This window comes from Pseudorca crassidens, chromosome 16 (assembly GCF_039906515.1).
Source record: "Pseudorca crassidens isolate mPseCra1 chromosome 16, mPseCra1.hap1, whole genome shotgun sequence".
Classification (NCBI taxonomy): domain Eukaryota; kingdom Metazoa; phylum Chordata; class Mammalia; order Artiodactyla; family Delphinidae; genus Pseudorca; species Pseudorca crassidens.
In genome coordinates this window covers 11,693,966-11,706,004 of record NC_090311.1, presented here as the reverse complement: position 1 = coordinate 11,706,004, position 12,039 = coordinate 11,693,966, and positions in this window count along the sequence as shown.

Genomic DNA, 12,039 nt, shown 5'->3' with positions numbered 1-12,039 from the left:
AATGACATGGATGATACAGTGGTGAAATGCTGGTGGGGGACTGCGAATACACAGCTGTAAAATAGCTGGGCCAATTTTCGGGTGTGGCTTATAAACCAATCTCAAAAACGACTTCAAAAGAATCAGCATTTGCCAAGAGGATTACAGGTGACTTTTTTTTTTTTTTGCGCTACGCGGGCCTCTCACTGCTGTGGCCTCTCCCGTTGCGGAGCACAGGCTCCAGAGGCGCAGGCTCAGCGGCCATGGCTCACGGGCCTAGCCGCTCCACGGCATGTGGGATCTTCCCGGACCGGGGCACGAACCCGCGTCCGCTGCATCGGCAGGCAGACTCTCAACCAGTGCGCCACCAGGGAAGCCCAGGTGACTACTTTTTAAGACAAATATATACTTCACATTTTGGACATATAAAATCTGGCATGATTAAAAGAAATTCATTTTATAAAAGCAAAAGGTTACAATACTAAAGTTTACGGCCATCATATAACACACCCACAAATGTTCCTTAGTACTTAGTAAAAAACAATGGACATTTTTTGAACTAGTCACTTCCATAAGATAGAATTCAATGAAGAACAATTTAAAAATTATTTTTTAACCCAAGCCTAATTGATATTGAAAAATACAAAAGTTTTAACGATTTTAATTAAAAGTATCTGGTTATTCATCTACACTTATAAACTAATCTCCAGAACTCTTTTAAATGCTTTTAAAAATCATAAAACCTAACCAAGGTAGAAAGCAATCTTCAAAAGACAGATCATTTATCAAGATGTTCCCATTTACCATTTCCAAGTACCATTTAATCAGCCATCAAATTTCACCTAAAAGCTATTTTATAGCTGTTTCACATGTAGTTGAAGAAAATGTTAAAAATGGTGGTAAACATATAAGAAAATCATCTGACAAAATACAGAGACTGCAGATCATGTCGTTCTTGCCTACATTTTAGCCAGATAGAAACTTCTGTGAATCACTACTTCTTAGACGTTCACTGACCAAATTCTCAGGAAATGTACTTTGGCTCACAAGTTTGATATTTTTATCAGATTTTTTTTTTTATCAGATTTTAAAGGAACATTACATGTGAGTTTTTGCACCTTAAACCAAAAAGAAAAAAAAAAGCTGAAATAATATACAAAACCATAAGTCAGATCTTGAAGATACTTGGGGTGGAAAAATACACGTGTGTATACACAAATGAACATGTATGTACATATTCACCTATATGCATGCACATGTATGCATATATACATATTTAAATGCGTTTTTAAGCAAGCTGAAAAGCAGTGCGTTTTGTTGGCCCAGCAACTGGATAAATGCACTTTAGAAATAGTCTGCACAGCTACACCTCTCCAGAGTAGGCATTAGTTCCACACAGAGATCTGGCAATCATCAGATCCAAAGTTTTCAGCCCATAAAAAGGAGTTACCTTTATAGGGAGGCAAATACCACAAATTTCTGTTTATCAGGATTGTCAGATGATCTCTGTTGATAAAGACAGGAGAATCCACTAACAGTACCTAGTTTTACATGCTTCCAGTCATAAATAACTGCTAATCCCACACATTTACATCATAGGCTATAAAGTGCCATTTTTGGTCCAGTCCATATTTTGAAGGGATTTACAGATACAGGTAAAATTTGTAACCAGGCACTATTTACAACCTTGAACAATCTTTCCAGATGAGGCCACGTCTGTTCTCAGCCACTACTACCCTCAACCTTTTTCAGTCAGGGTCACCAGGAAGTTTTTTCACCCTTAGCATAAACAGCAGTAAATTCTCCAAGGGCAAACATACCATATTCCTGACTTTATAGGATAAATGGATACGCGGCGGTTAAGGAAGACTGTTATCTGCTACTGCTACATTTTGCAGGCATTGTTCTCCTAGTGTTGCTGAGGTTGATGGCCTACCTTATTTCTTCATGTCTAATATTTTTATGTCATTAGGTTAAAAAAATGACAGTAGATTAAAATCACCTTAAGGCAATGTAAGAGGAAACTCACTAATAAGCTGATGACTAGCTGAGATCTTAACTCACCTAATGTCTTAAATAACTAAGTTCTGTCACATAAAATGAAAACTTGACAAAGCAAAGATGTGGAAGAGTACTGTTTCTCCAAAGGAAAAGTATCTAAGAACAGTCATCTAACAAGAAGAAAGCTGAGTAAATTTACACATTCTAATTCTGTCAGAGAGAAAATGAGAAGGATTCTGAGAGCAGTTACAAATCTGAAAGGAAAATAGTGCCTAGGCCCAAGCAGTAACGACTCTGTTTATTATTATTATATTATTTATTTTTATTTTTATTTTTTGGGGTTGCAGGCCCCTCACTGTTGTGGTCTCTCCCGTTGTGGAGCACAGGCTCCGGACGCGCAGGCTCAGCGGCCATGGCTCACAGGCCTAGCCGCTCTGCGGCATGTGGGATCTTCCCGGACCGGGGCACGAACCCGCGCGTCCCCTGCATCGGCAAGCGGACTTTCAACCACTGCGCCACCAGGGAAGCCCTCTGTTTATTATTTTTTAATGTGAGCTATAAAATTCAAAACTTATATACTTTATTGTGTCGAAAATACACAACATAAAAATTTCCATCTTAGCCATTTTTAAGTGTACAGTTCAGTACGATCACATTGTTGTGAAATAGATCTCCAGAACGTTTTCATCCTGCAAATCTCAAACTATACCCATAAAACAATTCCCCTTTCTCTCTTCCCTTCAGCTCCTGGTAACCTCTCCTTTACCTTCTTTCTCTATGAATTTGACTACTTTAGATACCTCATATAAGTGGAATTACACGGTGATTTTCTTTTTGTGACAGGCTTATTTCACTTAGCACAACTTCTTCAAGCTTCATCCAGGTTACAGCGTGCATCAGAATTTCCTTCCTTGTAAAAGGCTGAAAAAATTCCATTATATATATATACGTTTTGTATAATCCATTCATCCGTCGATGGACATCTGAGTTGCTTCTATCTCTTGGCTATTGTGAACAACACTGCTATAAACATGGGTGTACAAATATCTCTTTGAGAATCTGCTTTCAACTCTTTTGGATATATACCTGAAAGTGGGATTGCTGGGTCATGTGGGAATTCTCTTTTTAATTTTTTGAGGACTCTCCAGATTGTTTTCCATAGCGGTTGCACCATTTTACAATCCTACCAACAGTGCACAAGTGTTTTAATTTCCCCACATCCTCATCGACATTTGTTTATTTTGTTTTTCTTTTTTATGGAGTAAAAAAAAAAAAAAAGCTATATACTTTTTACGTCCACAGTATTCAGTTTAAGGTAAGTTAGAAAAATGGAAATAACTGTCTAAAACTTTTCAAAATTTTAAAATGTATATAGCCAACTAGATCATTGTTCCCAGAACTTAAAACGTTTTAAACTCCAAGTTATTTTTACTTAGATCTTATTCTTATTCTTTCTTTTGAACACCCTGTCCTTATTCTAGCCCATCCAGGAGCAGAAGATAAGTAAGCGTGCATTCAACTGTAAACATGGGAACAGCTGCCAGTGGTAGAGAAGGGGATGAGGCGGGCGTGCATGACAGGAGAAGGGCAGAAGGGCAGATCTGGCACCTAGACCGGCTTCCCTCTTGAAGATTTCCTTTCCAATCACTGCCACAAGCACGTTCAGGAACATCAACAGCAGCTCCTGAAAGGAAGCTGACTTGCCTTTTCCCCAAAACAGCTGAGAACTGAGAGGCTCCCATCACCAGCAGTAGCCACCTAGACTGCCAGAGGAAGCTCTCAACGGCCCACTTGACTTTGGGAGTGACAAGGTGGAAGGCACAGCAACTGTGCCTTAAATAATAATAATAAATGACCCACACTGCTTCCTGTAGCAGTGCATTTCCCTCATTCTAACAGATCTAACCAGACCCAAGCTCCAATTTTGTACACAATGCATCTCTTTCCCTTCTGTTCCTACTTTATCATCATTATTTGCCATTAGGTCCTTTGTAAAGTTTGCAAATTTACCTCATAAAAACTTACTCATTCACTCAACAACTATTCATTAAGCATCTGATACATAGGTACTGTGAGAGTCGCAAACGAGACAAAATCACTACCCTCGTGGAATTTATAATCTGGTAGAATGCCATTAATCAAATAATCACATAACTATCTATGTCTATCGTTTCAAGGACCATAAAGAAAAAAATAAGGGATAATGCAAGTATAACTGGGCAATCCTTAAATTAGATGTGGGAATGAGGCAGTCAGGGAAGACTTATCTGAAAAAAATGACAAGTTGATACAAATAGCCAAGTAGAGAGTGGTAGGAGCTTTCTAGACTAAGAAGGCATATGCAAAGGCCCTGAGGTGGGAAAGCTCAGCCAGGGTGACTGGAGCTTGTTAACAGGGGGGAGGGGGAGAAGGGCTAGATGGGTAGGAAAGCACCCAGGGCTCTAAAGCATGTCAAGGACTTGAGATTTTATGCTAAGTCCAGTGGGAAGTTATTGAGGCATTTTCAGGCTACATGTTAGTAAGTGTTTATTAAAAATTAATGCAACTGTATACTAAGATTTATTAAGTGAATAAAGAAAGGTGCAGAAGCATATATACAGGGCTTCCCCGGTGGCGCAGTGGGTAAGAATCCGCCTGCCAATGCAGGGAACACGGGTTCGAGCCCTGGTCCGGGAAGACCCCACATGCTGCGGTGCAACTAAGTCCATGTGCCACAACTACTGAGCCTGCTCTCTAGAGCCCACGTTCCACAACTACTGAAGCCTGCACACCTAGAGCCCGTGCTCCTCAACAAGAGAAGCTACTGCAATGAAAAAGCCCATGCACTTCAATGAAGAGTAGCCCCTGCTCGCCACAACTAGAGAAAGTCCACGCACAGCAACGAAGACCCAATGCAGCCAAAAATAAATTAATTTTTAAAAAGTGTATACAATACACTATCATGTGGAAAAGGGAGGGAGAATAAATGTTCATATATAGGTATCTCTGAAAAAAATACAAGACACTGATAACACTAGTGTCTCCTGAGATGGGAACTAGATGGCTAGGAGACAGTGGGAGGAACAATTTTCTACTGTATACCTTTTTTTTTTTTTTTTTTGGTGGTACACGGGCCTCTCACTCTTGTGGCCTCTCCCGTTGCGAAGCACAGGCTCCGGACGCGCAGGCTCAGCAGCCATGGCTCACGGGCCTAGCCGCTCCACGGCATGTGGGATCTTCCCGGACTGGGGCACGAACCTGTGTCCCCTGCATTGGCAGGCAGACTCTCAACCACTGCGCCACCAGGGAAGCCCCCTGTATACCTTTTTTTAATCTTTTCAATTATGTATCACACTTAAGAGTTACCTATATAACAGTAAGTTAAAAATTAAAAAGTCACTCTGGCTGTTGTGTAGAAAAGACTAAAAGGGTTAAAAGCTTAGGTTAAGACATAGGTAAGATATCGGAACAGTTAAAAATGAAAAAGATTGATAATATCTAGTGTTGAGGAAATGCGGGGAGTAACTGGAATTTTCACATGCTGCATGCAAGTGCAAACTGATGCAACCATTTTTGCAAATTATTGGGGAGCATCTGCTAAAACTGATCAGACACATATCCTATAACCCAGACTTCCATCCCTAGGTATACTCAACAGAAATGTGTACTATGTTCCCTAAGATTTATAAAAATTCATTACAGCACTATACATAACTCCCAAATGGAAAACCAAGTGTTTAAAGGAGAGTAGAATGGATAAACTGTAGCACATTCACACACTACTAGCACACTGAAAAACAGCTATATGCAACAAGAAACCCATTAACAGTAAATCAGAAACAAAAGACTATACACTGCTTAATTCCAGTTACATAGTTCAAAAACAAGCAAACTGATTTAAGATCACAGAAATCAGGCTAGTGGTTATCTTAGGCGAAGAGTGGAGGTCAGAGACTAGAAAAAAGCATGAAGGCTTCTGAACTGCTGTCAATGTCCTATTTCCCAATCTTGGTGGCACTACATGAACGTGTTCGCTTTGTAAAAGTTCAGAGCTGTACACGTGTGTGTACTTCTGTGTGTCATGTCCTAACTTCTTAAAGTATAAATACCAGGTAGGAAGCTACTGTAGTAGTCGAAATCGAAGATGGTAGGTTAAACTAGCATAAGAATAGAGAACAGGGCTTCCCTGGTGGCGCAGTGGTTGAGAGTCCGCCTGCTGATGCAGGGGACATGGGTTCATGCCCCGGTCCGGGAAGATCCCACATGCCGCGGAGCGGCTAGGCCCGTGAGCCATGGCCCCTGAGCCTGCGCGTCTAGAGCCTACGCGTCCAGAGCCTTTGCTCCACAACGGGAGAGGCCACAACAGTGAGAAGCCCGCGTACTGCAAAAAAAAAAAAAAAAAATAGAGAGCAAGTAAAGACGAGATTTATAAAGTGAGATCTACTTTTTTTTCCCCTGCTTTTTCATTTTTTCACCAGTCTAGTAGGTCTAATAAAAGCATCAGCAAATTGAAAGTCAAGACAAAGCCATTTGCTTGAATGAGGTTAACAAATTTGAGTAAGGTTGTAAAGTCCTGGGAGTAAACACAAGTAATTTCCAGATATATTAGAATTTAAAACCTTTGCGTTTGACAGCACTAGTTTCAGGACACATTTAAGACCCAATCAAACTAGAAATACAGAATATAGGGCATTCAATAAACATTTACCCTTCGTGATAGAAGGGGAGACTGAATTTTAAATACACTATTTTAAACGTGCACTTGCAGGTGATACCATACCACAAGAGATCAATACTATTAAAATTATTACCTACTGTTTTCCTACAAGTCTTTTATAAACTGTCTTATTCTCACGTAATTAGGAAATTTCCTTATATCCTAACCAGTTTATCAGTATTGCTGAAGCACACACAAACTTTAGATGTCTATGTGATATATATATATATAGCAATTATATACATAATCGCTACTTGAAGAATCTCAACTGTGTCACTTCCTATGGTTATTTCCAAGTAGTCTATTATACTCAGATGCTGCGTGGCCAGGAACCCAATTCTGCCTTGCTGGTAGCCCCTCTTCTGAGAAAATAATGCTCCCCAAACTATCTGACACCATGGCCCAGTATCACTCATGTCCTTGAAGAGTGCTACACAGGAGTAGCTATGGTTCCTACCTGGTACATCCAGGTACATTACCATCAGGTGTACATTCTAATCACCTCTGAAAGATGCTTAACAAACTATACTGGGTAGCAATCATAGTGATCATGCACTCTAAAAAACTAGTTTTTCTGGGAAATGTGTGACCACTACCCATGGGATTTTCTTCCCCTGACAATGGCTAGAAAAGGAAGGAAACCATGCCAATGAGTTTTATTTCAGATTACATTCACCCACAACTGTGGAGCCTCAGAATCTGCATTTTAACAAGCACTCAGTTCATTCTGATCAAGTTCTAGTCAAGTAGAACACCAAGTGGTATTCTGGTTCTAAGAGGGAGACTAAAATATTCATTTACTTTTACTTCCTCAATCATGTTCATGCATTAAACATTTACTGAGTATTTACCATGTGCCAAGTATTCTTATGTAAGTCCTAGGGTTTGTGTAGTTACTAGAAGGTCCTGCCCCCATGGAGCTTACATTCTAATGGAGGAAAACTGACATAACCAAAGACAGAAAAATAGTGAAGCAACCTGGGAATGAAGTTATCCATTTTTAAAAATAAAAGATTCCTGGTTATAATAAACTAAATGTGGCTTTTGAAGGATATTGTAATCCCATCATTTTACTGAAAATGCTCAAAGGCAGTATTTTAAAAACAGCAGCATGTGCCCAACATTCTAATACACACACAGATACAAAAATAAAACACACATTAAAGGAAACTGAAAAGAAATGATCAGGGCCAGTAAATGACACAAAGATGTTGGTAATACTTTTTCAATAACCTGGTAAAGTCTCCTAGTCTTCTTGACAAAATGTGCAGTTTGAGCTAACACATTAAATATCTGCACCCAAATTCTGATTATCACGCATGGTTTACTACACTTGCCCAAGACTGTCTATTCCCATGTCAATGCTCTTCAGAATCAAGGACTTCTCCCCTCTTCATTACCCTAGTCACCACTCCTTTCCCAATCTCATTAAACAGATAACCAAGGATGAGCTGGTCAATATGCTAAAATATAACCTAGCCAAAGGAAGTTAAAAATGTTCTTCCAAGTTTAGTCCTTTTCAAAAAAAAGCAGCTAACTAAAATTATTGTACCTATTTTGTTTAGCTATGTTAAGATTTAAGAATTGGCTTTATTTTTGTGAGCAAAAGCAATCATATAAACCACATATGGAACAATTCAACTCACAACTTTTTTTTTTTTTTTTGCGGTACGCGGGCCTCTCACTGTTGTGGCCTCTCCCGTTGCGGAGCACAGGCTCCAGACGCACAGGCTCAGCGGCCATGGCTCACAGTCCCAGCCGCTCCGCGGCATGTGGGATCTTCCCGGACTGGGGCACGAACCCGCATCCCCTGCATCGGCAGGCGGACTCTCAACCACTGCACCACCAAGGAAGCCCTCAACTCACAACTTTTAACCAGTAAAATGAACTGTGAAAATCTGAAATTTATGCAATATTAGTATCAATTTTCATAACAGGCACAGTTGCATATGGCTACATATTTCACGCCCATTTTGTCCAGATGGTGTTGGACCTCTCTTCATTGGTATACCAAAACCCAAGGAAGAAGGATACAGGAACAGGAGAAAAAAAAAACTTGCGGGTGGACAAGTTATGATATCCACCAGATATATATATATAGCAAAACCTGGCTTACCTCAAAAATACAATTCTGCTGCACCACCTGATAACCACACTGTTTGCAAACTCTTGTCAGTTCACGAGAACGACACACACAGTCAAAACAGGAGGTCCACAGGCAAGCTAAACCCAGCTGCAAGATCGACAAGTGGACAGCTCCACCCCAAGAGATTACTTTTCAACGTAAAATTATCCTGGCTTTCCTCTGACAGCTATCCAACAGCACTTCGGTTTTTGTCATGTTTGGCAAACTTTCCAAGCTGACTTCAATATATTAGATGTGGATCACTTTGCCAGAGGAATATCTCAGAGCAACAATGGTTACTGAATTTTGAAAAATGCAACAATCTGGAAAAGTGAAAATTCAGCATTATGTATTAGAACTAGGTTGGAACGCTAAGGAAATCGTTTACTGGATACATACCTTTTGTCAACTGTTACTCTAACTGACACTGTTCAAAAGCCAAACTATGAACGTCATATGAATTAATCTTCTCTTCCCTTGAACAAAACCCTAATTCAACAAAAGGGTCCATGAGTATTAGCACCCCCCGCCCCACTTTTTTGTCTAAGATAAACGACTACATATAATTCCCCCTCCTCTATTCACATTTGGGCAATTCTAAAATCAAGTTATTCTCGCCCCTAAAAGAGATACTTATACCAAGTATGTTGTGAATTAGTTTCTAGTTTATCTGCACTTAAACCCACTCATTTGGACCTCTTAAGAAGGCTTATATAATAATAAAAGCCTAAAACATTTTTGCATCTTTCCAATGCCTACTAAAAATGCAAATTCAATGTTTATAACATATTAAGTGGAAGCCCAAATGCTGATTTTCAATGAATAGGTAAGAGATAATTTGGGTACACCTGCTAGAAAGGTGTCTAGATAATTTATTAAATTCTTTTTCTACTTTTTCTGTTTGTCGAGTGCAATCTTTACTCATAGGTACTACCAAAGATCAATCTAGAAACGGTAAAATTATGGTTCCCATTATTTGTGGTCTCTAATGAGATTTTACAATATTAATATTCAAGAGCATACATTTTTAAGGATGCAAATTTCTACTCCTCCATACCCAGAAATTAAATTTTATTTTATTTTATTTTATTTATTTATGGTTTTTTTGCAGTACACAGGCCTCTCACTGCTGTGGCCTCTCCCGTTGCGGAGCACAGGCTCCAGACGCGCAGGCTCAGGGGCCATGGCTCACGGGCCCAGCCACTCCACGGCATGTGGGATCTTCCCAGACCGGGGCACAAACCCGTGTCCCCTGCATCGGCAGGCGGACTCTCAACCACTGCGCCACCAGGGAAGCCCAGAAATTAAATTTTAATCCAACAAAAGCAAATAGACTTTTATCACTTATAGAGAACACAGAAATAGGTCCTGAATATATGTATACTCCATATACTAAGAACTTAAAAGAAAATGGAATTACTTATTTCACGGCAGGCTGCAAGGAATAATTATGTAATGAACGACAATAAGAAAAAGCCACTTATCATATAGTCTAGTCTTTATTGAAAGACTTACTTCAACTGTTGTTTACAGCTTTGGCTTACGTTGGCCAGTCATTTTAGCCTCTCACTGCCAGCAGACATAAAAATCAAGTGGTAATGGCACGGGGGGAAATACTAGTAGAGAGATGAGAGCAAAGAAGATGGCAGTCAGAAACACATCACCAAAATAAATCTCAGAGTGATTATGAAATAAACATTTTCTTGCCTGCCGAAGAATCTCTGCTGCTGTTTTTAATGAACATGGAAAATGCAACGATTCTTAGGCTTAAATTGGATCAAGATAGCACTGACTTCACTTTGTGTTATAAAATAGTCTTGAATAGCTTGACAGTCGTATTTTAAAACGGTGCATTTCATCTGGGTAAGTAGCTTTATTTTTTAAAAACCATTTAAAATGAAATAATTTCCATTAATTGAACTGAGCATGTAATCTTGTTCTTTCAGATAAGATGAAGGACACTTCAATCATATGTTTACTATGAATATAACTAGTCTGCATCATTTTATTAAATCATAGAATATACAAGCAGCTATATTTAGCTGGTACTGTATTTAGCTACTTAATTTACTGGCAGACCAAAAAAGGTAAATTGAGACTTTAATAGGCTTTTCTCAATATATATATAAAAAAAATCTTTAGTTCAAGTTTCATATATATTTAAGAAATTTTAACTAGGAGGTATAATTAATTTGAGCGTTCTCCTTATAAAATATAAAGTAACTTTTCCATAACATCTCCCAAAGACACTAACCATGAACAAAAGAAGTAAGGGTAAATTTTATAAGAGAAGAGTGTAATAGATGAGTACTGTGGTTAAAACTAAAGTGCCATAAAAAATTTGGCCCGAAGATGAACAACTTCAGACCCTGTAAATTTTCATGTTCAACACATTTCTAAATGGGGGAAGAAGGAAAATACCAAAATTATTGTGGAGATCAATTTATAAAACCATCATTATTTTAAAGCTAACTGTAAGACGTCAAAAGTTTAAAAAACAGTAATCTGTGGGTGCTAGCTGAATCTTATTACTTAACTGTAAAGAGTTTTCTCATTTTGGTGCCCAGACCTCAGAACATTTCAAATACGCTGCCTAAACATTTGCACCCCCTAGCTGTCAGAACTCAAAAACAAAGGATTTTTATCTCTTTTACGTTCCTGCTATGATAGAAATTTGAGGCAGATTTTATGCACATGGCCTGAAAAATACCTCAGAAGCAAATGTCAATCTTACCCAATCAATTCATTTACAAACTCTGCACTCATACAACTCACAGCCTCTGTTCAGGTTTGTCATCCCATGCACACTACCCACAAGGAAAAAATTAATTAAAATAAAAGTCACAACTCTGTATACTATTTAAGTTGAATATCCAATTATAAATTGGTACATCAAACTGTCTAAATAAGATGTTTTAGCAATCTTGTTAAAAAAATTCTCGGGCAAAATATATCTAATTTTAAAAAACACCCCAAGATTTTTTAAAAACACTGTACTATACAACTTATAGGAACCTTGAAATAGGTTTACAAGGTTTTAATCAAGGTATTTACATACCAAATGATGTAAAGCAAAAAAAGGAAAAAAAAAAAAAGAAATCTAATTTCCAATGACATTTTAAAATGTACTAATGCATCAAAGATTTGTATGAAATTAAAATTAAGGCTTTTTCTGTATAGTAATTTGTATAATTTTAATTTTACATAGTAGCCAACCTTGGAAATGTCAGTCTTAAAC